This window comes from Notothenia coriiceps, unplaced genomic scaffold (assembly GCF_000735185.1).
Source record: "Notothenia coriiceps isolate Sejong01 unplaced genomic scaffold, NC01 NC01_scaffold00000666, whole genome shotgun sequence".
NCBI classification, from domain to species: Eukaryota; Metazoa; Chordata; class Actinopteri; order Perciformes; family Nototheniidae; genus Notothenia; species Notothenia coriiceps.
This window is the reverse complement of record NW_011333367.1, coordinates 341,903-368,164: the sequence shown is the minus strand read 5'-3', so window position 1 is coordinate 368,164 and position 26,262 is coordinate 341,903. Positions and strand designations below refer to the sequence as shown.

The window sequence follows — 26,262 nt, the reverse complement described above, 5'->3', positions numbered from 1 at the left end:
ACACACACACACACACACACACACACACCCCCCCCAACCCCAATAACGTCCTACGTGTACGAACTTCAGACGAAACTTAATATTAAACATTTTCTTAACGCCTTATAGTAATATAAATAATATCCTGTTAATTGGAAATTTGAACCTGAAATCAGATCTCAAGAATTAGATGATCAATATCAACACACGACACACATAAGCAAAATGTGTAAAAAACTCACACAGTTCTATAAGGCTCCAAAGCGAACGGTTTGATTAGCACCTAGTCTCGGTGTCCTCCACAACTCACGCCCTGACTCATACACACGTACGTCCCACATCGGAGACTTCACTCATCCAAACCTCTCTTAATCTAATCGCACATCTTTCCCACCGTCATAAATGTGAGGTCATCACTTTCATGCGTCGGACTCGACAGGACAATGAGCGAGAGAGAGAGAGACAGAGAGGAGAGAGACGCGTCGTCATTTTCATGTGGCCGGACATACTTCTAAAGGTGTTCTGTCGTCCGGAGACTAATTTTTTTACCAAGACGTCGACTTTGTTGTCGGAGGCTAGAAATAGTTACAAATTGTAGGGGGGGTAGGGTGGGCGGGTGGAGAGAGAGGGAGAGAAGGAGAGAGAGAGAGGGGTTGGGGCGATAGAATAGGCAGAGCCTCGGGACAGAGAGAACCCTTCGGTTGATATTCATGAGGTAGTCCGTTTGCGCGTAACACATTAAAGCAGGGTCCTTAATCGTCTCGTCCTCGCCCGCGGTTTAATCTTCAGTTATCGACCGACAACTAATAGCTCGACTCGTAGCTGAACTAATCTAATTCGACCCCGACTCGAGAGACGAGACACACCACACACACACAACACACACACACACACACACACACACACACACACACACACACACACACACACACACACACACACACACACACACACACACACACACACACACACACACACACACACACACACCCCTAAAACCGTCTTAATTCTGTTTTCTCATAAGGAATATTTTAGCCAAAGCACACTGACAGATTATCTTGTGAATGTAGCACTATCTGCGTCTCATTCTGCTCCTAATCCATATTTGTAATCTCAATTCCTTCTTATGACAGTAATTTCAATTGCGTTCACAGTCGACAAATGCTGTAATCCCTGGTTGACACCAATCTCAAAGGCCAGCCGCACCTGTTCCCTCTCGAGATGAGAGAAAACACACCACACTTTCTTGCAACGATCTTTGATTTGTTATTCATCTAAAACAAAGATTAAAGATTATAGTGTAAACACATTGTTTCATATTAATCTGTGGATTATATGATTTCCATGGTGTCTGGCGCCTTTAAGTAGAATTAACATGCAGTTCAATTGTTGAAAAAGCTATGTATTTTTAAAATGTCCAGCTCCTATTAATATCAAAACTAAATATTCAGGGCAATAAGGTGACCATTTGATTAGATGTGACGTAATTCAACATTATCCTTCCTCGTTTAGAAGTTATCCTGGTTTTAACAAAATATATTATTTCATACTGAAAGTTGTTCAGCATACTACATGAATGAAAAAGATAATAAGTGAAAGTGGGAAAATCAAGAGTGCTTCCCTTTCTTAATCTTTCTTATCCATGCTTGTGACCTGGATTGTGGCGACTTGTCTTGATCCAGTGTTAAGATCTCATATTAGGAAAGGGATTGGTGTGTCTTTGATGCCCTAGATTACCAATAATCTTATCTCTTCAGATTAGAAAAGATCAGGAGAGTGCAAAAACTTGGGTACTTATCAGGCCAATACAGAATCACTCCAGAAATTAAACGGAGGTCAGAAAATGAATATTTATTAAAACATTTAGCAGGGGATCTTAAACAAAGTATAGCTCTACGAATAATATATTGTTCTTTTTTGTGCTTTCAATAATCAAAATTTGATAATGCTCCCAAAATCTCAGCGATAAACTGGGTAATATGTTTTGCTTATAAAAAATGTGCTTTAAATATTTACAGCATATCAGATATTAAGCACGTGAAACTGGCAATCCATTTATCTTGTTAAGGGTTATTTTTCCAGTTTTTTCAAGATTTAAAATGTTGTCAAATATGGTCACTGTTTTTGTTTTTCCTTTGATTGAATCTGTCTGAAAATCAGATTAGGTGCAGTGTTGAAAAGGGGGAGGGGGGGTTCTTCAAATTGAGTGAAATTACTAAATTACTTAGCTCAGGGTCAGGTTGTGTATAGGCTCATTTAGAATAAAAAAAGTGTATAACGTTTACTGTCAACGAGAGAACACATAGAGGCTCATAAACAGCACCAGGATCCTGCACGTAGACTTATGCACAACCTTGTAAATAACAAAACAAAACAAAACATAATGCACACGCACACACTATTATTCCCACACACACAACCAAGAGACGCTATCCTCTTGAATCTGGTCCAAACACACACTCTCTCAATTAGCCGGGGCTTCCAAAGCGACGTCAACACGATCATCCAAACAATAGGCACAAGGGATTCATAAAGCAGGGAGGAAACATGAGCTAATACCACTATTCCAATTAAAGAAACATTTGTTGCCTCTGACACCTAAATGTGATTCTCCACAGCTGCAGTGTGCTCCAGTACAATAGTAGGTTTGCCAGGGCAGGGTTTGTTGCATTGTTGGCCAGCGATTGTGTGAAAGGTTGAGTCAGGCCCAGTTCTGGTCTCTTGAGAGCTATGCTTCATCACAGCAGAGGAGACCTTTTGTTTTCCCCTTTCAAAGGATTTCCAGCACTCCATTCTCCAATCATAGCCCCTATTCAGAGAAAAAACTGAAAGCTCAAGTGGATGGTGATGGAACATATAAAAGTACTTCTCTGGCTGTGATGTTTACTGATGATTGTTGTCTGAGGTGAAGGCAATTGGGAAGACAACCCACATTTAAAATACTATGTTCTTTCTTTTCTGGACAATGGCTCAATGTGTGCACACAGTTATATTGTATTAAGACTGCAACTGTATGTGTTAGATGATAATCTGCAATCATGATGACCTTTAATTCAATAAATTATTTTTAGGGTAATTCATTGTCTCACTGTTATTCTGTACCTACACAGTTGGGGCTGGTGTGCAGTTTCTTTGACAGTAGGGGTCACTCTTCTCTCCTCCCTAGTAGAGCATTTAGCTCAGAGTCCTGACACAAACACAAACACACACACACCAACATGAACTGGCAGGCAAAGATTCAATCATACACGTGCATGTACATGTGTTTGCAGCATTGCACGCACATATGCATGCATGCAAGCAGCCACTAACATAAATTAAAATACACCCTTGCTGTTCTCCCCTGTCCCACAGAAAGGTCTGCATGCATCGAATCACAGTAACATAGCCTCCGACAGCAACAGCAGTATTGCTTGTCTTGTGGTAGCTGTGGTTAGTGTGATACAAGAACAGCTACTGAGACGCCCATGGACTCAGACAAGCTTCCTGCCAGGGGCCTGTCACTGACTAACCCAGGCCTGGCGTGTCAGCTTTCTCTGGGCTTGAAGAGAAGGCCTTTCTCTCAGAGGAACTCTGGCTCCAGCACACACCACACACCAGCCCCGGCCAAAATCACTAACCTGGCCACAGGAACCACAAAGCCCTGTATCTACTTTAAATTGACAGGATAAGAAAACACTGATCAACCAACTCCATTTAAATATTCAACATCAGACGAACCCTAAATGTAATATATGCTTGTGTAATACTGTAAATATGCTTTAATATTTTATCAAGCCGCCATCTGGATATCCTTTCTTATACGTTTAAAACAGCTACAAGCATGTTCTGGATTTTCATTCAAAAATCAAGTGAACATATATTTTTAAAGCTTCCAGGAAGAATTTCTAAAAACAAATGTATAGGATATAAAGGCAAAGTACACAAAAAGGGATGGTGGGATGTTGTCTCTCTAGAATTTAACCATTGTTTCTTTGTGGCTTCTTTTAGCGCTGAGGTATTATTGAAATACGAGGTAAAATAGCTTTGGTGGGTGCTTTCCTTTTCAAATCTCTCATCTGGAGCAGGCTAACCTGATCCCGTGCTGCCAGACGCTGAGCCGGAGATCTCTGCACTTCCTGGTGTCCCAGTAATGATTGTTAATGATGTCATCTGATCAGGAGAAGAGGATGTGTGCGAGTATGTGTATCTGTGTGCTCAGAATGCCGTCTGTGTGTGTGTGCATATATTTGTGGGTAAAGATACCTCACCAGATTGAGTAGGGGGTCATTTTTTTGTTGGCGGGGAGGGGGGCGCAGGAAGCGTGGAGGACAATGAACTCCAGTGTCTGTTCATACAAACAAAACTGTCTTCATCTTCAGTCTAAGCGAGAGGCCTCCCCTCCTCTTTCCTTAATCCCCACCCCTCACCCATTACTTATAACCCCCCCACTACCCCCATTAGCTAGAGCAGGGGTCAGATGGTAATTACTGTTCAGCCCTTCCCTTTAAAACCTATTCAACCCCTTCAGGACGCGCACAGGACCTGATTACCGACCATCCACCAAGACTGAAGCACTGACAGACTTTATGGCTACAGGTAGCTCCCTTAAAAGGTGAAACCTGTAACTTTTTTAATGTTTTTAAATGTTGTCCTGTTGATGGGGTAAACGGCTTGAAGCTTGCTGAACTGATGTCTCACAAAGTACAAAATAGATTTGCCATTTCTTAACCGATATACAGTGTTCATTACCAGACTGCAACTTCTGTTTTTGTGACCTCACGTTACATTATTTGTTGTGCCTACACATACCTGTAACACAATCCAAACACTATGTGCATGCCCAAATGCCTAACCAAATTATTACAATCTTGCTCAGTGGTAAAATGAATAACTTGGGCGCCGTCTTACAGCGGCCCTGAGCTCAAGGCATGGCCATTTAAGAAAACACATGCAAATAAAGAAAACGCAAGCACCAGCCTAATGCACGCTGTAAACAACAAACATTATGAAGTATAGAAACCCCACTGAATTAAACCCATGTAAGAAATGTTTCACAATTACAGTTAATGTAGTTCAAATCCCATAATCTCCCTGATATAACAATAACAAACGCATTCACTGTTTTTGGATCATTTGTCTTGCATGTCTTGAAAACATTTGCATAGTTTCAAACTTATTTCACTACTGTTTTGAGTGGAAATCAAAGCAGTTTCCACATCTCCACCTAGCAGGACCCTAGAGAACATGGCCGAGCTGTTAGATAGCCTAAAAGCTGCATCCGCTTCACACAAACAATGTTTAATGATTTCCTCATACAAACGTAAAGATGTGGGCAGACAAGGCATTATAAAAGCTTTGCAGATAGTGCTAATGGAGCCGTGGTTGTTAATGGGCCAGCAGCACTCTCAGTGATAAATGATGCTTATCATATCCAAAGCACCAAGGATTTGTTACACTTCTCCTTCTACCCATCCTTTGATGCAGCCACTGATAACACCCTAATGATATGTGGCATTGTTGTGGCTCACCATGCAGTGTGACATGGTGTTATAACAGAAAACTGTTTTCCGTATTTATGCCATCTCTAAAAGTATGATTTAGGTTGAGATGGGACACATACTTTTCACAGACTAGGTGCAAGACTATACATTAATCGCATTTCTATAACACGATTGCATGCTGTTGTCTCCACTGCCCTAAGTGCCTGCTGATCACCCAATAGTCTCAGAGGTCCATGCTTGACAAAGGTATAGGTCATGGCCCTTGTTTGAGTCGCCTTGTCTGAGGAGACAGGCACAGGAGACAGCAGACCACTTGCCAGTCCTACGACTAGCCAAATGGGTGTAATTACATCGTGTTTGGCTCCTAACTCATTGGTGGGGGTGAAGGTGAAGGGGCATGACCCCACACTTCCAGAACATGACCTGAGAATGTAGACATGAGGATTGAGTCTGCTTGTGACAATGGCTAGCATGGTGACTGGGCTAACGGGCCACAGCTGATGTCCTCCAGCACCCATCTGTTTCTTTCACCTCCACGAATCCCATGTGGGGAAGATGTTTGGATGGAGCCACAAGGCCAGCATGTAGGTATTATTTACATTCTAAATTATATATAGTGCCTCACTCATAGCCCCAGGAACAAGATACATATTAATGTTCTTTATATATGTAAGGGCTTTTTTTGTATTGGAGGTATAATCACAACGGGAAGCAAATTAGTGTTTGGTTAATGCTGCAGATGCTTATTTAAGAGGTAAGTGTGCATTTAAATAATAGTTTTGCTATGTTCATGCATGTGGAAAAAAATTGGCATACAATAACCTTTGTCTACGATGATGTGAAAACCTTTTGCTCAAACGATTTTCCTGCAGAATATCATGAACTAAGAAAGCACAAATGCACACATTTATCACAATTATGTTTTACTATATCTGCTCTGATACATTCAGAACACATGTATCCTCATTAACCATGAACTGACCCAGGACATTTATATCATCCAGGCTAATACAGTTGTCTTTTGATCTACTACTCATTAATGTACCATTAGGGATATATTTTATGTACTGTTTTATGTAGCACTCACTACCTTAGACCTTATTATGAGCAGAATGATCAATATCCAGATATAGGAGGTTCTGGAAACAGAGAGTGTTTTTCAGTTTGAAAGTAAATTGAGCCCAAAGTCCTCTGTCAAAGCAGTAAAAGACATCTCGAAAATGTGTGCTAAATCAGAGGCAGATGTGTATGTTTATAAAGATAAATTGAATTAAAGGCTAGTTCGTGCTTTGTTGCCCAGACTCTGGGTCCTCAGTGGCCTTCTAATCATGCTGTCGGTGATTTAACTGGCTTCAACAGGTAATGCTATTTAAGGGGAACTAAGGCAGGCACCAGGAAATGAAACACGGTCGCCTTAACATGGGTTGTTGAAATAGTGGCTTGACTTTCCCCCCTCCGCTGCATACCCAACACCCCCCTCTCCTTCTTTAGCTCAACACAGGACCACGGCAACTACAAAAAAGTAATTAAGCCTTGGAGTAAAATGCTCTCCCTGGATGTATCTGTTACTCTGAGGCCTGAACCCATGCAGACACATGATCATACACACAAGAAGCAAACCAGCCCTCTCAGATCCACATGGATAAATACCTATACACACATGCACAACTGCAATGATTGCTTCAAAACAGCATATAGTTCATAGGACAAGCCCCATTGCCTCTTGCCCAACAAGACGCAATCTTTTTGTCACTATACATCTGGGCTAAATGTTTGATAGAGATAACACAGCACTGGCAACGATGTGAACATGTCAGCCTCCATTTTTAAATGCTCTCACAATTATTGTGACACATTCCACTTAAAACAGTTGGATTTAGAAGTTATTGAATAGGCCTGTCAGAAATGTAAGTAAACAAAAATAAAATACAAATATATTTTCTAATATTTTGAAAGCATATAATACAGTTCTCAAAATGCTTTTATTTAATGCAGTGAAGAATACGCTTAATAGAATATTTTCTTGCATTATGAGATACGGTATATTGTCCGTCTCCAATGGCACACAATTACATGTTTTGGCCGTGGTGAACCGTGCTATGCCACACAAACATGTCAATCTTGTGCATCTTCAAAGCAGGGTCCTGACTTTTGAAATGAAGATCTGGTTCTCAACCTTTCACAGGCTGTTAGTATCATCGGGATCTGTCTGGCTTAACATATTGTCATGCAAGCACCTAGACACAAGGTGCTATTTTATGATATGTTCAACGTAAGCTTTATGGTTTAGGTTGAAATTATCACTTTTGGGGAGGATTTTTTGTTAGATGAAGGCAAGAGATACTTTTAGTTTGCGTTAACATCAAGTGATTATGGTAAGTGTCAACACATTTTGCACCATGCCCACATCACAGTTTCTAGATACCTAGCAGCATGATATAATGCAGCATGATAAGTATCCATGTTGGATTTTCTGCATCAGTGTTACACATTCTTTTTTAAATCAAACAGTGCTTCTGTGGATTGAATTTCTTGTGCATTTTCTGACATCATTCTGGAACTGTTCTTAATCAAATATTTATATAATTTGAACACAAAGGTCTCCAGTGTCCAAGCTAACAGTGGTCGATCTGTGTCTTTGATTACAAAAAAGTAAAACATTTTGGTAAATACACTTGGTTAATTTTTACAGAGGGTTAGATTGATTACAGTCTTTTGTCCGTACACTCATTAAAAAGCTATTGCAGACTGCCGGCTAACTTAGCTTGGAATAAAAAGGGAAAATTGGGGAAACAGCTAGCCTGCTTCTCCAGCAACATTTAAGTTTAGTCATCAAATTGCAATAATTTGGTGTTAGGGGGTTAGGGGTCTCCAAGAAATAAATGGTAAAGACCAATAATTAAGGGACAGTTTGTTGTTTTAGGACTCAGTTAGTTGTAATATTTGTCTCTCCATCCAGTGTATTTCCCAAAACGTCAAACGTTTCCATTAATTTCAGTTCAAACAGAACCACATTAATGATTGTAGAAAAAACTATTAGTCTGAATAATATTTTTAACATAAATTGAATAATCTTATATATTATTAATATTTGCAATGGTAGGATTCATGCCCTCACAGCTTGTCTAGTCTCAGACCCCCCCCCCNTGCCTCCTCCATTGTATTTTTAGACAAAGGTGAAAAATGGCAGACCTGACGGGGAAATATGAAGGACCTTCCCCTTGATGAGGGCCGGGTCTGTCTGAAGAGAGATAGAGAAGAGGGGGNGCACACACACACATGCATCTAAGCACACACACACATGCATCTAAGCACACACACACACATGCACATTCACTTGAAGGGAAAAGTGATCAACAGGGAAAATGATGGCTGGGGGATTTTCCCTGTTGATCACTTTTCCCTTCAAGTGAATGTGCATGTGTGTGTGTGTGCTTAGATGCATGTGTGTGTGTGCTTAGATGCATGTGTGTGTGTGCTTAGATGCATGTGTGTATGTAAGGAAGAAAGAGAGGGAGTAAGAGGTGTATGTTTTCAAGGCCAAAGCGTTTGTGGTCGGTGCGGTGCTCTGGAAATTGTGGGCTCCCTCATCTGTAATCTGATTTCAATAGCATTGCCTTTAGAGGTTGAGTCAATCAGATTTTCTGCCTTGACTGAGTGACTGGGTTGATGTGTGTGTATGTATAAGTGTGTGTCTCCACTACAGGAGGTTTAATACTTACAAGGCACCACTCAGTCAGTCAGTCGCTTTCCTGGTGAGGCATCATGGGAGCGTTTGATTGGGTGAGTTACAGAGAGTGGAGTCAATTAGACAGCGCGGAGTCATGTGAGACGGCGGGTGAGGAAGAGAAGGAATCATGCTATCACATTCCACATCAACAGGTGGCTCACTGCTTTCATCAACATATATCGCATGATGTCATCCAAAAGTGAAACATGCATATAAATAGTATATTGTGTTGAAACTATATCCATTTCATTTATTCAAGTTACTGGTTCCCCCAGCCCACGACACCCAAATCCAAACACCAATCACCACTCTGATGATTAACTGTTCAGAAGAGGAAGTTAGAAAATAGATGAGAGGCCTCAGCCTAAATCCTAAAGAGCCCCCACCCGAGACGATCAACATGAACAATTAAACACTCTTGATTGCCGCTCTGGGCTGATATGCGGACCTCCCTTTTCCGTGAATTAAGCCTGGCCAGTTTCACCACTCTCATGCATGCATGCAAACACACACACAGGAACACACGCTCTGATGTGGTGCTGTTTACTGTAATTAGTATCAGTTCATTTACAGCCCACTGACCCAGGTTGACCTGCTGGATCTGGGTCAATAGGGACAGCTAGCGCCACGGTGGAGACGGGTGGGGCGCAAGGTAAGGCAGGCTGTCTGCGGGAGAGTGTATAGTCTGCGAAGAGCGGATGGATGGATGTCTGGTGCTGAAGGACAATGTGTTTGGTAAGTGTGTAATGTCTGTCCGCGTGGAGGTACCAGTGTGTGTCTGTCGGCAGATGACAAAAGCTGGTGTGTGCGTCTAGGTGTTTGAGCACACGTGTGCCACTTGGTGATTGTGTATGTGTGTTAGCTTATTCCTCATTGTGCTGGACTTCAGAGGCCCAAGCGTCTCCTGCTTCCTCTCGGAGGCAGTGGGTTAAAAATAATGTGGTGTGCAGTGAGCGGCGGGGAGCAAGGCGCAGACAGCTAGGAGCCAGAGCGTCTCACACACACACACACAGACAGACACACACACACACACACTCAGCCATTGCAGCGGCGCTATATGGATTTTTTTTCTCTTTTATGGATATCTCACACAGACTTAATATCCTCATAAATGTTAGCATACACAAACAGAAATAGATGGTCATCCATTTACCCACACTTCATCTGATGCCTTTCTTCCAGATAAAAAGCAGATTGAACATCTGTCTCACCTTTTTCTTTTCACATAATCTCCCCACTAAACACGCACCGTAACCCTTTCACCCTGCAAATATTAGGTTGAAAACCTGTAATCATTATAATATAGCCTGGATAGAGCTGTAGGACAGTAAATATGTTATTTAATTCAATTTTATATGTGTTAAGGGAGCAGCCAGCTTAGTCATTCATGACTGTTTCAATAGCTAACCTTGTGGATTGGAGCTCATCCTTGGTGGAGCGCAGGCTCGGCTTTACCTCAAATTAAAGGTTACTCCCTTCTTAATAGGGTTCAAGCTAACTAGCAGATAAAGAGACATTCCCACAACACAAGGTGGCACTGAGACCTTGTAGGTAACTGATTTAACCTTAGACACCCACAGTACGTGTGCCAGTTTGTGCCGACTATCTAAATAGCATGGGAAGAAGAGACCGATGACTCACAGGTAATTGGCCTATCGCAACCTCTCCCCCATCTTCCTCTTCCACCCCTCCCTACATTGCGTGAGGAAGCCAGGGCGGCTGCAGTCTTTCTCCGCCCCGAGATAAGACTGTCTCCAACCGGCCTCGCACACCTCCTGTCATCTGTCTGCTCTCCTTATCAGCTAGCCGGTGCAGCGTGGTGGTGTTGACGCTCTAATTAAACCCACGCTGTCACACCTGCCCCCACCACCGCCACCTTTGATCTATAGCATCGAAAGTTCTGCATTGTACAGTACAGGGAAATGTTTTCCTTTATGGTTTATGATAATACCCATTTGTGTAGTGTATCATTGTAATTGCATTCTATTCGGTTCAATGCTCTGCACAAGATAATTGCATATACAAGGGATATAAATTACATGGAGACAACATATCACAATGCTATGCAACTAGTTCCAGAAGCAGAAGCAGCTGCTGCAGGCTGATGTACATCAGTGACAAGGTCAGTTGTCTCACAACAACAAGTGTCCATACTGTTTTTTTTCTTACAGTCCTTTTGCCCCAAGGTGTTGATATGTTTGTCAGCAGATCTGTAGCTTTGTAATGGACTAATGACCCATAAACAATGTCCCCTGCATTCTGTCAAAAGCTGAAAGTAAAAAACAATATTGTTATATTTTATCATTTGAGATGGATGACAACTGATTGTCATTAACAATCGAGGATTTATCAATTTGATTTGTCATCCCAAATATTCTGAAACATGCATCAGCAGCAAGTGAAAGATTGAGTAAAGGTTTGAGGTTTGCTACAAATAAAAATAAATCATATTTTGTTATATTATGACGTTCTGATCTATAGTATCAGTTTACTTGTCTGTCGCTGGTCAGCAGAGGTACTTTTGACAGCTATGGTTTATAGGTGCAAGGGGAGGGGAATCAACACCACTCAACATGTTTTACTTCACTCTTATCTGATTACAGTGTTTACAAAGTGGGTGTGTTGTAAAAACACATTTCTGGGATTATTTTATATTCCTTTTACTCAGAACAAATCCGCCCACGTGTCTCTATTTTCAGAGCACTGTCTTCACACCTTTCTGTTTCCTTATCAGTGCCTTTTGACCCACAACAATTCAACAATTTAATCACAAAATCAATACACACTGGAAAGACACTGATCTTAACCAACAGGTTATGTGGGTCGAAGCATTCAGGTGAACAAATAGCCCATTCTGTCCCCACTCACTGTATCTGTGACACGGCGTGTGTGATAAGGAAGCACTGATAGAGGTACGGAGAGATACTTGAGCAGAGAGTTGCACACAAAAGGTATACTCATAAATGTTTATAGCTCACCATTAAACTTTGCTTGGATGTTGAATATGTCGCTCACTGATAGCGGAGCCTGTCAGCTGATTTATGGTCATCTGTGAAATTGCCATAGTGACGCCTGGAGAGGATGACTAACCAACTCAGGTAGGGTCAACAAGCTCAGACAGTCAGATAAGAGAGAACGAGGCAGAGACAGACACAGAGAGAGAGACAGAGAGAAAGAGAGCCCTTGGGATGGACGAGAAGAATGAGGGTCACTCCACGTAAACATGGTAGACATCTCCCGATCTGCCCCGAAGACATAAGACCAGACGCAAACTATTTAATCTGATTGTTCTGTTGTTTGTCTGAGGATTTCTATCAGTAAAAAACACACATTTATTTTTTAACATTCTCAAATTAATCCTATTGTTTTTCTACGAGTATGTATTATCTATCTACTTGAAGTGTGTTTTAGTATCTCCTTGCAAGCAACAAAAGTACTTATGTGGCATTTATCAAGCGTGATATCATTACACAGAGTGTGTCCATCTTTTGCTTTCTTTCTCTCTCCCAGTTGAGAATTCAGGCCTCAACAACATTTGTCTCAATCAGCTGCCACTGTTTCCATTTGGCCTGTATACCCATTCAATATTGAAACCAGCAGCTTCTAGCTCAGACATTAAACACACACCAGCCGCAGCACACCAGCATGTCTTGAATCCACACATCCCACCATAATGCCATTTAGAATAATAGCACTGTGAGCAAATAGCAGTTAACTGTGTTAACGTCTGAATCTGGCCCGCCATGCCTATGCTAGCATTTGTCATCTTTATCAATAAGCAGAAGGTCTGACATGAATCCAATTTGCTCCTCGAAAACCTCTTGTCCCTATGTCATCTACATTCATACGCAAACACGTGCAGTCACTCACAATAATGTCACAGGTGCTTGTGCTGTCCTCTGACCTCAGAAGTGTGTGTATTTGCAGAGATAGACTTCCTCTTCTCCCGATTAAGGCACACCGAATCATGTCAGCGTGCCCCTGGCTGAACCCTGACCATCAAAAACAACGCTAATTTTTGGGGAGGTATCTTTGATTTTTTTTGGGGGGGGAGGTTGTAGCTTTTGAGCATGGTGGAACCGGGCGTTCCCCCTGACACTGACCTCCTGACCTCCTTGACCTGCGGTGCGGCTTGGACAAAGGAAGCCTTTCCCTTTTAATTTTGCCCAGGGAGCGTTATATGGGACCTGACCCTGCGCTCCTCTTAACCTTTTGGACCTCCGGCCTGATGTCCGTGATTTAGGGCAAATTTCATTACATGCATTCTCCGGATGAGACTGTTGACTAAGAGGATGTGGCACTGCAACAACTCAGCCTGATTAAAATGTCAGGTAAGGCAGACGGCAGAGAGATGACATGTTCAACTCATGTGAAAGAAAAGCATGTGTTGTTGCTCTATTGTTGATAAATGCAAACTCTTCACATAATTGCGCAATACACAATAAAAGCTCGGGACTCCAGATTGATAAATCTTCATGTATGCTCTATTAAAACACAAACAACATTCAGAAATTCAATTCAAAGAACACTGCAGGGGATTTGACTATAAAACAATACCGGTGTTTCAATTGCATCTGCCTAACCCATTCATCTTGTGGGAAATATGTGTAATGTGAGCTCTTGCTCTTTCACACACTAGGCGTGATAGCCATCGTACTGTCTGCAAACAACCCATTTCAGGAACTTGTGAAGCTGTACAAGCAGAACAGAATGCCAACACCATCGGGGACAAAAGATGAGTGAGCAGCGTCAGAAAGGGAAGACTCTTGAGAATAGCTGCCATGATAGGCGCCTGGGCCTGTGTGCTGTCTACCTGTCTCTCTTCCTAACTGCCATGTTCTTGTCCTTGTTGACACCCTGTCAGCCCCACCTAGCCAGGACCCTTTGGGTAGCAGGCGGGCGGCTGAGGTGGAGGTACACAAAGCAGGCAGGCTGAATGGGGCTGGCTGGGCTGGGCTCTAATGGAGCCAGCCTTCCAGACGCAGACAATGGCAGGGCCCGAGGCCGGGGCCTGAAACCTGAAGCCCCGGCCTGGTATTTTAAGAGGCCTGAGTGGCTCTGGAGCCAGTTGTCAATCAATAGGTGCACACAATCAGGCAAAAACAAGACTTGGAAGGTCGAAAAAAAAAGTCGAGACGATGACAGAGGACAGAAAATATTGACAGATATTCTTTTTTCTCTTTTTGAGCCAATCTTAAGATTCACCTTAAGGTCCTTTCACACAAATACACAAACAGCACAAAATACACACACACATACACTGCTACCTTTTTCAGGCCAAGGTTGCTGCTTACAGACTGAAGTCTTCATTGTCTAAAGTGCCTGGAGAAGGGGTGGGGTGGAGCAGCCGCGTGTGTGTGTGTGTGTGTGTGTGTGTGTGTGTGTGTGTGTGTGTGTGTGTGTGTGTGTGTGTGTGTGTGTGTGTGTGAATGCAGGGGGTTCATCAATACACGATGTAATGCTTTCACCATTCCAGGCTCGATGTGTGTTATTGTGTGTGTGTGTGTGTGTGTGTGTGTGTGTGTGTGTGTGTGTGTGTGTGTGTGTGTGTGTGTACACATACCAGAGACAGCAACTGCAGCAGAGCTGGGCTCCCTCCTCCTTTCACAAACACTTGCATCATTTTGTCAGGAAGGAAAGGACCTGTCTCCTTTTCTCTCCTCTCCTCTGACACCTCGCAGACATCTGAGGGGAAAGCAAAGAGCTTGATGATGCCGCCCATGAAAGCCAGGAACTGTCTCCATGGAATGGCAGACCATAATAACCCAGCAAATGACCTATTACCTCCATGTGTCAAGGTGGTGGATGAAGACTTCTATGTTTCCTTATCTCCCGTATGTTGTTTGCTTCTCCTGTGCTTCTCACTTTCTCTCTGTAGATCAGTGTGTTGTCCCACCTGTCCACCAGTTGACCCCAATGTGCCCCCAATGCATGTTGTATCTCTTAAATTAAACATTCACTAAGTGGAATGGATTCCTTCATTGTTTTTGTGGCCTGTCCACCCCACATGTCTTACCCATGCCTTGGCACTCTGCAGCACCAGTACTATAGTGGTCCTTAATAGGATACTTCCCCCCAAAAAAGACCATATGTATATCAATTACCATCTAAAAACTGTTTTTATTAAACTGTTTTTATTGAATGCATTCTCAAAATCTTGATTCTTGATCAATTGAAGTAAATGGGGGTTACTCTCCCAGCTGGTGCAGTGGAAACAAAGTATCATTTACCCAGTCATAATGCTCCTATATTTCTCACTAGTAATTTTTTGGAATAGTAAGGTTTTAAGCAAAAATGCATGTATTTGTGAAGTAAAGAGCACAAGCCTGGATAAATGAGATTTGGATTATAATCATATTATGATTTTATCATTAATCTATTAGTCATATTAGTAGTATCATATTGTCTAATGTGGCTGCCATTTTTATCAAGAACTTTTCGTTTTTGTAAGTTCTTCATTCAATGGAGAGACAACATTTCTTTACAAATTGGAGGTAACATGGGGTAAGTCACTGATGTACAAATTGTTCCTTTGGGAAAAAAGTATTCCTTCAAGGTTGCTACAGTAAGCACCATCAAACTAGAAACACCCTTGAATTCAATGGTATTTGCAGTACAATATGTCCCTACCAATGTCAAGTTGTGGCTGAATTGTCTGTACAACATATTGTTTATATTGCAAGACTTGTTTAAAAGATGTGCAATTTTACTGTCATTTGTTAACACCCATGACATTTCTGAACTCTTTTATTTGCCACTGCCAGAAGCTAAGAGAGTCTGTTTTTGTTTGCAGGATGGCCTCTCCTCAGAGAAATCTTACTCTGTGTTCCCAGTGTTTGTACAAATTCATTAAAAACAGCTGTCAGAGATGCAGTGGTGCTTTAAAGACTGCATTTACTTCAAAGCACCTTTTTTGTATATGATGGTACGGCACGAAATGTGTCTTTTACATCAAGAAAGATTAAAGATCAACAAAAAATATGCCATCAATTATGTACGATTGCTACTTGTCAAACTGCTGCATCGTTACTGGTATAATAACAACAACACTTACTTAAGTTGTCAAAGTACTCCAGCTTCTTAACTAACTGAATGTGCAAGCTATCAGGAGATTGGTCAAAATATTCTGTCAAGGGCCAAAGTCAGTTGAGTTGACTGCACTGACTGGAGTGTTGCAGCTCCCTCAGCCTGTGAGATGCAGATTAGAAGTGACCAGTAGTACCATCAGAGAGCGGCGCCTGCCTCGTGTTTGTCAGTGAAACATGCGTCCAGACACATCTGCAAGCAGTTGACTGGGCCTTTTCCTGCCGCTGTGTTCCTGAGAGGTCTGGAAGGGTGACACGCCGATGCTGACCTTATTGTGCCCCGCCTGTCACTTAACCTTCATGTTAGATGTCAGCTCCCCTGCCGCCAACATTCAATCGCCCCAACCCTGACACCAAACACGACGCACGCACGCACAGTTTAAAGTTGTGACCTCGAACTTGGGGAAGAAAGGGGAAACAGCCACCGAGCCAAAAACCCATTTCAACATTTCCATCTACTGTTTGAAAAGCTAGAATTAGTTAGAGCTGCAGAGTAAAGTCTTGATTTGGGTCATTTATATGATGATGATGATAGTTGCATGGGGGGAAAAAAACTTGAAGTTAAATAATAATAACCTTCAAGATCACCTCTTCTTTATTACATATTGGGCAGCTACCCTACCGTATGTCCATGCCCTCTTGAATGACAGCAACTCATACAGATAAATCTGAAACCCTGAAAACAACCAATTTCTCACCCAAAGTGGTTATGATCCTCGGCTTTTGAAACAAAACTGGTCCCTGTGATAAACTGTTTCAAAAAGTTTACATTTTCTTTGCCTCTGGAGCCCTCGAAACACAAGCTCGAGCTGTATAAATCTGTCAGGGCTGCAGAGTTGAGCGTATACAGAGTCTTGATTTACACATTCCAGATGGGAGATTACAGGACTGTGGTGAAGCACTGGAGCATCACACACACTCTACTCCATCCACTTCCCAGCTACCCTTTGATGGAGATCCCTCTTGTCTTGGCGGTGAACATTACGAGCTTTCTAACAAACAAACAAAAGAGACATTTAAACGTGGGTTTTTGGGAGGTATGGTGCATATAATGAAACACATTTGTGCTATTTGAGTCAGACACTGTATCTGGAACAAATATGAGCTTGCAAGAAACAATTCCAGCACATAAACCCCTGAGCATGAGTCAGATTGTGAATATATGAGGATTCCCTGTTGGTTCAGCACAATACGACATTGTTGATTATGTATTCAGACAATTCTCCACAGTTGTCTCCTGGGTGGACTTGCATTGTAACAATTTACAAAAACAAAAGACTCACACAGAGGAAGAGTGTGCATATTGAGACAATGCTCTTTGGTGAGATCTCTTTGTGTGTGTGTGTGTGTGTGTGTGTGTGTGTGTGTGTGTGTGTGTGTGTGTGTGTGTGTGTGTGTGTGTGTGTGTGTGTGTGTGTGTGTTTGTGTGTGTTTGCTCGTGTGTGTGTGTGTGTGTGTGTGTGCGTGTGTGTGTGTGTGTATGCGTGTGTGTGTATGCGTGTGTGTGTGTGTTTGCTCGTGTGTGTGCGTGTGTGTGTGTGTGTGTGCTCGTGCGTGCGTGTGCGTGCGTGTGTGTGTGTGTGTGTGTATGCGTGTCTGTGTGTGTGTATGCGTGTGTGTTTGTTCGTGTGTGTTTGTTCGTGTGTGTGCGTGTGCCGACGTCTGCAAGTGCTTATGTGGTGTAGGCAGCACACTTTCCTCCCTAAGGGCTAAGCCGGGGGTGCGTAAACAGTGATCCTATGGTGCTGGGCGGAACAATTCAGTGTCAGGGAAAAGGTCAGCTATCACTGCTCAGCTCCATCAGGTCAGAGGAAAAACACAGAAAGAGAAGGAAAGAGCATGCTAAAGTGATGAGGGCCCGGAGAATATGTTTCCAATAGACCCTCGTCAGGCTGCGTTAGCATCTGCGTCCAACACGTGCACCGCAGGGATCATGACCCTCCACTTCCCCTTCCCTTGCTCTCCCCATTGGGCAGAGCTGGCCTGCAAGGTCACCAAATAGCTGAATGGGGCAGAGTGAGGCACAACATAAACTGACCCCCCCAGCAACCACCCTCCCCTAAATCCCCCTACACACCCCCTGGACATTTCCAGAGAGGAGAGGACCAGAGAGGTCCTACCCCATCCCTGCCAGGGTCACTGACAGCCTGCAAAATCACACCAGAGCCTGAAGCACCCGGCTGTAGGGAGCTCAGGGTGGAGCTACTGCCTTTTCCCGAATGGCTGTTCATCTGTTAAGCAGGTTATAAAATAAAATAAAAGGTTTAGGGCAAATATTGGACGAGAATACGCTATCACTGGAGGCATCTTGTTGATCACACCGTAGCCAGTGGTACTGTCGGCCATGATCACTGTACACACAGGCCGAGGCTCTGAAACACAGACGGACCACCGAGACCTTTATGCTGCTTTTACCTGCAGTAACACGACTCATGTGTGGCATTATTAACCATAATAGAAAGTGATGGGCTAACAGAGAAGATAAAGATCATTTTTTTTTAAATATCATGTTTTTGGGTTAGATGGTGAAAGCATGGAGTAATACACAGTACTACACAAAAATAACACTTAATATTCACCCCTGCAGTTCATAATTTACATTTAATTAATGCTCTCAACCTTCATCATAATACTGATTAAGTGTAAAGGTGTCTACCCATGTAATATTCAAGGCTTAAATTAGGTCCCAACCTGTTACACAGAACGCTGTACAAAGTACACCTACAGTAAACTCAGGCAGATTAAAATCAGACAAATTATTATACGTGTTTCCTTTATCTTATCTCATCAATGATTGAGAGGAAGAGCAGTAGACATGGTGTAACACTGTTATAAAGGACATTGTTAATGATGAGGAAGACATGACTCAAAATAACCGAAAAACTAAGATGATTCAAAATGCTGCAGTTAAATAATTATCAGGCAAATAAAATTGTCATGGGCATTTGTTCCATTAGCGATTTTATTCCCCTCTCTGTATTTTCAAATGTTGTTTTTAATCAGCATTTTTGCAGTACTGCTTCAACATAAAAAAGCCACAATCAATGAAAAAGAAAAATCACAATTTAGGTTGAGAAAAACACACATTCTTCCGCTTGATAGAGACAAAATAATTATTAATTAGGAAGGAGCGCCTCACTTAATTAGTCCTTTCGTTAAGGAAATGAGTGCAGAAGAACTCTGATCGAAATGCGTGGTTGTGTTTTCCAATGCATGACCATGAAAATAATAGGAGGGGGCCGGAGGAGGGAAAGGGGAAAAGGAGAAAAATCCCTGGCTAATTTAAATACAGTCTTATTAGTCTAATGACCAGAGTCTGTGATCACTACTCATCACCATTAATGCCACGACTCTCCCCTGCTCTGATTGCCCAAGGCTCAGCTTTTTCCCCTTAGCCCACATTCGGCTGAGGAACCAACGCGTTTTCCCTTCCGCTACACATGAAATGTGACATGAGGACACTAATGTATGTGGAAAAGGGACGGAAAGCAGGGATGTGAGACACTCTGCACTCCTCCTTTCGCGGTTAATGATATGACGTGCTGCACGGAAACCAAAAACTCCACTCCTTTTAAAAGCCATCAGCTCTGAGGCATGTTTCTATTAAGAACACTCCTAAATGTTATAATAGGTGGCCCTAACGAGCTTTGGCCTCGCTCTCCTATCTGCCGTCCTCAACTACCATATTGGCTGACGCTGATGCTTATCAAAATGATGAATGCAGCATTAACTTCAAATGAGTTGGAAGATTGGAAAAAGGGGGAAAAGTCGTGTTTATCATTGCATGAATTGTTTCTGTTTTCTGCTCCACATTGCACAAAGACTGCTTATTATTTCAACCACATGTTTTCAGATATAAGCAATCATGTACGGTAATACGAATATAATATACAAAAAACAGGCTAGCCTTATGTGAATGCATTGTGAAATTGAGTAAAAAAATCGTTTTAGTGAGAGCAAGATGCACAGAGAAAAGATAAACAATGGTCATTAGCTTGAAAAGGGAAGATGCTGGCTTGAAAAACACATTTTTTGAAAATACAACATTAATTTAAATCCAGTTTCCGAATGTTGTCCCTGCTTTGACACACACACACACACACACACACACACACACACACACACACACACACACACACACACACACACACACACACACACACCTTTATCTACTGCGCTTATCATAAATAAAAATGGTATAGTATAATTTTTGAAAACATCCACTAATGGTCTCAATAGTTCTGAATGCTTAGCCTTTTGTTATTGTATACTATTTTTTTCATGGACACATATTCACTTACTCTATTATCGTGGATTGAATTCCTCATGATATATTTTTATTATTAGCGACCGCCTTGCCAACAGTTTTATAACTTTTTTTACAGCCAATATGAAAGAGGTGTTTTCAAGGGCAAAACCTCAATGAAAGAAAACCTTGGTCATTATTTTAACAACAAATGAGGTCTGAAGTCATTTTAAACCATGGAATAAAAGTCATGTCTCTTTAATGAATCCAAACATGTCACTCGCTACATATCAGCACCACATGACAAAACAAACAGGCCACCAAACATTAGGTGAAAACATGAAAGTCACACGTCTAATGCCCTGCATCACCAGGCGTGATTCCACTCTCCCAGACAAAGTGGCACAGCTGGCAGAGAAAAGAGCAAGCAGCAAGCAGAAAGCAGGCAGCGTGTTAGATGACCTGGGGATGTGAATAACCTTGGTGACTGGGGAAGGCCAGCACTAATTAACGCCATGCAGCCATGTTTGCTGCCAGGGCATCGTCACAGGGCCACAGTCCTTGGAATCTCCCCCATGGATGTCCTCGTCACTCCCCTGCTACCACCCCAATCCAGACCCTGGGGAGGACTGTTCACCCCGTCTCACGCCAGCCTCGACCCCTTGCATGATAATGAGGGGGAGGTTTGGGAGAGGAAAAGACATACCCAAAACTGTGTCAGTCAAATGCTAGCCTGCTAACACCTTATCATCATTACTGTCACCTCTCTTTACTACCACTCCATCGATGATTCGGCATTCTACTTTTGTAAATTCACACCTTGGGAACCAGTACTGTGAAGCTACACTGTTCATTCTATTTAGTATAAAGTGTATTTACATATTCAGGCAATATGCTTGGCAATTTCAACAGCAGGACGGATGATTTGACTTCTTAAGCTTAACGAGTGGATGGCTAATTTCTCCTCAGCATGAGTGTTGGAAGTGAGAACAGCACTTGCAGCCAAACATGTCAGTCAATCATTAATTGGGACTCTGACATCCTGCCTCAAAAATGATGCCATACTTTCACAGTATCAACACTCAGCATCCTTTTGCACATGGTCTAGCATTCCCACCAGAGCACTATGGAACTAATATTCATCGCTGGCAATTTATGGATTCATTTATCACCCACATCTTATTTGCTTCTCTTAATCGACCCTGGGGGTCTAACTATGGCCTTGGCTGGCCACCAGTGCTGGAGCTTTATTCCTCTTCACACAGGCCTAGTGTTAACGCTGCTGGCCAAGTTCACAGATTTGACTGACTGTGGACTTAATGCCGCTTGCCTTGTTTTCAGCACTTGTCCCTCCAGATTTGCCACCCTGGCTGCACAATTTCCTCCAATTCTAATTATTCATCAGCTCGTTATGCCTGTGCCTGGGCGCCTCCCCTAATTAGAGGCGACGCAGGGTTTGGTCCCAGGCTAGCCTCGAGTGAGGGAACCAGTTCAGAACCAGTCCGAGGCGTGCGCTCGTGGAGGACTGGGTAACTGCCAGCGTCTCCAAGTGCACGAGGGAGAGGAAGGGCCTATCTTGACAGTGTGATGTGACGTGCCTTCACACAGTCTACCCCACATACACACACATTAATCATTCTGCAATGTCCCATATCTATTAGCATAACCTCTAGATATTTATAAGAACCCTGGAACAATGGATTTTTTTCTCTCAGTGGTGTGATGTATTGCCAGTGTAGTGTGAATGTTTTTGTTGATTTCATATGATGCCGTGAAGCTGAGATGGCGACGTGTGGCTGCTGAGAACAGTGTCAGTGGGCAGGGTAGAAGAGCGTGAATTATTAAATCATTGTTTCCTAATTAACATCAGGCCTTAGACACAAAATAGCCTCTAGAGCTGAAAAACATTGAAATTTCCCACTATTATTAAATGAATAATTCCGGGAGACAGGAAACAAACAATGACCTCCTGTTCAGATAGTAGCGAGACATACTCCCATCACTGTCAATATCAATTGTATTTGTACAAAAAGAATCATAGCAACAATATTTGATAGTCATTGGGAAAGTAATATCTCATGGTCTTATGGTAAGATGGTCTAAAGAAGGATTACGGTGCTATACATTAAATGCACAAGCAGGGCGGCAAAAAGGGTTAACTTGTTAACATTATCCTACAGCTACTGAACCTCAAGACTTTTTTAGCTACAGATGTTTTATGCAGGCTCATAATGGACTTTTGGGACAGCATATTTAACCCCAAAGGGGTTAGCAACCTAGATTACTGGCAGCTGATTGTCCAGTTCATACAGCCCATCCTAAATACTACACTATAATTACAATTATTCATTCTCACATGCAAATAGTTTCTCCTCAAGGCCAGCTGCAAAAACGATCATCATTAAAACATGTTATCACCATGGCTGAATTGTTTAAACTAAATATTAAAAAGTATTTTTATGAATATTTGGAAACCCTCAAAATAGGATAAATGACGACATCTGTAATAGTGTCCTTCTTGTGGCCTGAGGTATCATGTGTTCACATGTCCGTGTGTGCGTTTTCACATTAGCAGATCTGCTACCACTGTTAAGTGTGGTTCTCCATCTTTTTCTCACCTTTTCCTCCTCCCGTCCTTTCCTCCCACATCATGTCAGCCCCCTCTGGCCTGGAGTCAGGGAGGTCGGGTTGACTGAATGGACAAATCTGCTTTGGGCCTGAGTAAACACAGACAAGAGCTCATGGTTACAAAGGTGTACATGACACACGCCTCCTAACAGCGAACTGATAAAGACTAAAGCACATTTATTCACTTTCTCATACAAAACGCACGCCACTTGCACATAAACAGAAGCTCACACGTACATGAACAAAGTAGTGCTAATTAAAGCCCTCAGTGTGAGCAGAGAAATATGTAATCCTGACATTTAGTCAAGGGAGATTTGGGGAGACGAGGAGAAATTCTAGCGCTCGACTTGAGCTGGGCCTGGGGCAAGCTGGCAGACAAAAGGACAGCGGCAGGCAGCGAGGCTGGGATAGGGAGCGGCGGAAAGGTCATCTCCGTGAAAAGGCTAACGTGTCAGTGCTTTTGTTCATGGCCCTCGGAACATATGTTTGGCCCTCCTCCACGGCTGCCCGTGCTATCAGGATGAAATCTAACCCCCAGCCCCCAAATGCAAGAACAGAACACACTCACACAAACACACAAGCGCAACCACATGGTGGACAGTGGTTGTGTTACTGTAGCACAGTTGTTTAGGATAAATGGATAAAAGTTGAGTTGAAGGTGTTGTCTTACCACTCTCAGTTTCGGAAAGCCACACCAATCAAGAACACCTGTCTGCTTCTGTGCCAGGAAATCAAGATAAGAGGTGACAAAAGAGAAGAAATGAACAAGTGTGTGAGACTGAACATTGGGTTAAGGCCATTCAAACATATGTGCACAGATAAAGAAATGAGTAATGGCCAAAAAAGGATGCACAACTTTATCCTACTTAGAGTATATAGATTGATAGATATTTTAAATCTGGTGTTTCATTGTCCTTCAGACAGTTAGCTGAGACCTCTCTATTTTCACTCGGCTAAATGTGAGTCCAGTGGGTTGATAACTTAGCCTAGCACAAAGACTTGAAGCAGCAGGGAACAGCTAGCTTGGTCCAAAGGTTCAACCCAGTCTCACGGCATTTCGTGTTATAGTCACAACATTTAATCTATTGATTCGTGTTCACCAACACGATTTTCCCTTTTTTTTCGTTTCACACAGAACACATTTTTAAAAGCAATGTATTTCTATTGGTAGTGTGTTTCGTGCCTGCAACACGTATTTTTGTCCGGTCGGGTTTTGGAAGACCGGAAGCTGTGTGGTTCATAAAAACATGTTCTTACTCAATATCAAGCCACGATTATTGTTTTTATTTTAAATCGTATAATGTTGGACTTTTTTTGCCATCCGTGAGGAAAATAAATGGGGCTCAGAGCCTCAGAATACTGAAATCTGTATTTTTTTAATATTTTGTTCCTTCTAATTTTTAATTCTTTTTTGTAAATAACACACTGTTATTTACTCAACAATAACACACAATTATCCTTGTTTTTATTTATTTGTTTAATTCTATAATCTCTGGCTTTTTTGGCGTCCGTCAGGAACTGAATTTCAAAATAAAATAACCGGAAACAGACGTAGGCCTCTATGGGACATTTCGAGCATCATTGCGATACACAGCTACTGAACTCATTACCCAAGATCCTCAGCTATAGTTTAAGCTCGGTGATTTGGATGTTTTAGCCGCAATGCACGTTGGGATATGGTGTTAATGCGATATGAAATCCGAAAAACATTTACAAGACACTACACTACCCATAATCTTCAACTATTGTTTGGGACTACAGTCCCGTTGCTTGACAAACCCCGTGATTAATCTTCAAGCTCTGGGATGGGTAGTGGCAGCGCCGTATAGACTGAGAGTTACGTCATCTCCGTTCACTCCAATGGACCACTTTTTTACAGCAATGGCGGATCGTGGAGCCTCTCAATAGTTCCCAGGAAGTTAGCGCCAAGGCTAGCAGAGCTGTAGAGTTGCAGCATAATAGACCGTTCGTGACGGACTTTTAAAGGTAAGAAGAAGTTTAAAGATTTATATTGCGGATATTATCAGTACATCTGATTCAAATGAACATGTGTATTAAAGGATGTCAGTGGATTATCCCTAAATTAGTAGATTTAGGGAACGTTTACAGATAACAGATAAAGCTAGGATACCGGATCAAGTTAGCAACACACGTTGAACAGCCTTTTAATTGTAAATTCCGTTCTCTTAATGTCATTTCGTCCAACGTTGTTGAATTAGAGAAGAGGGGCTTATAAACGGGATTGTATGCGGGGGTGGAGGGAGTTAAATATTAGATAAATATAACTTTGGTGCGTGTAAGAGTGTGTTTTTAGCAGAGCCATATTTTGTCCTTGTGATTATGTTGATTATTACCTGTCTGTATAATGTTGCAGCTCAGCTGATTTTGGATTGATGGCAAAGGAAGAGGGACTTAAAGAGCCTGTGACACGAACCCAACAACTGTTGTGCAATGAAATAGTGGGCTACTAGTAATCTCTAACCGTCAGTTTAAAAAAGAAAAAGCGATACCGTTCCGATAAATATCAATAATTTCGAACATCGCGGGAAAATTCCTTCGATTCATTTTGAGATTTTGGGGGAAGCCGGAAGTGACGTCAATGCGGGAACGCTTCACTGTGCGGCGAGAGAGCCAAAACACGGACAAAGTGTGTTGTCATGTGTAGAAATGGTGAATTACTGAGTTTAGGCACGTTAATAACGTTTTAATGAAGTTGATTACAGTATATTCATATATGTCAGTGCTTTCATGTCAATTCTGCGAACATAAACATACATGATCGTGGTGAAGATGATGATTAAATTAGGATTACAAATCGGTAGTGAGAGCTGCTGAATTTCCTCCCGTCGGATGTGATATAAAAACAAATTGATTATTTTTGAATTTTTTTCTTGTAGTACGGAAGTTGTATTCACCCCATGCCGCATGGGGCGCCAGGTTGCGGGTGATGTGGTGACTGACCGTTGATGTTTTTCGATTCAAACAAAAGAGTAGTCCTTTACGTCCCTGGCGCGAGTTTGTTTTCTACATTAGTAGTAGGAGTGCTAGTAATTACATAGGATACAAGGCGGCTTAACTGTACTTTCGTGTTATTTACATCAAAGTAGGGTG

The 26,262-nt window shown here is 42.2% G+C and overlaps 1 long non-coding RNA gene across 1 annotated transcript in view; it reads right to left on the bottom strand.

Annotated features, from left to right (window-relative positions):
* LOC104956429 (uncharacterized) overlaps nt 1-26,262 on the bottom strand; it is an 86,902-nt gene that overhangs the window by 52,328 nt on the left and 8,312 nt on the right. Inside the window, exons 2-4 of the long non-coding RNA XR_799551.1 lie at nt 23,822-23,869; nt 23,142-23,240; nt 14,756-14,877 (exon numbers count right to left, since the gene is read on the bottom strand). This is a non-coding gene — a long non-coding RNA (uncharacterized lncRNA). The remainder of the gene's footprint in view (nt 1-14,755; nt 14,878-23,141; nt 23,241-23,821; nt 23,870-26,262) is intronic.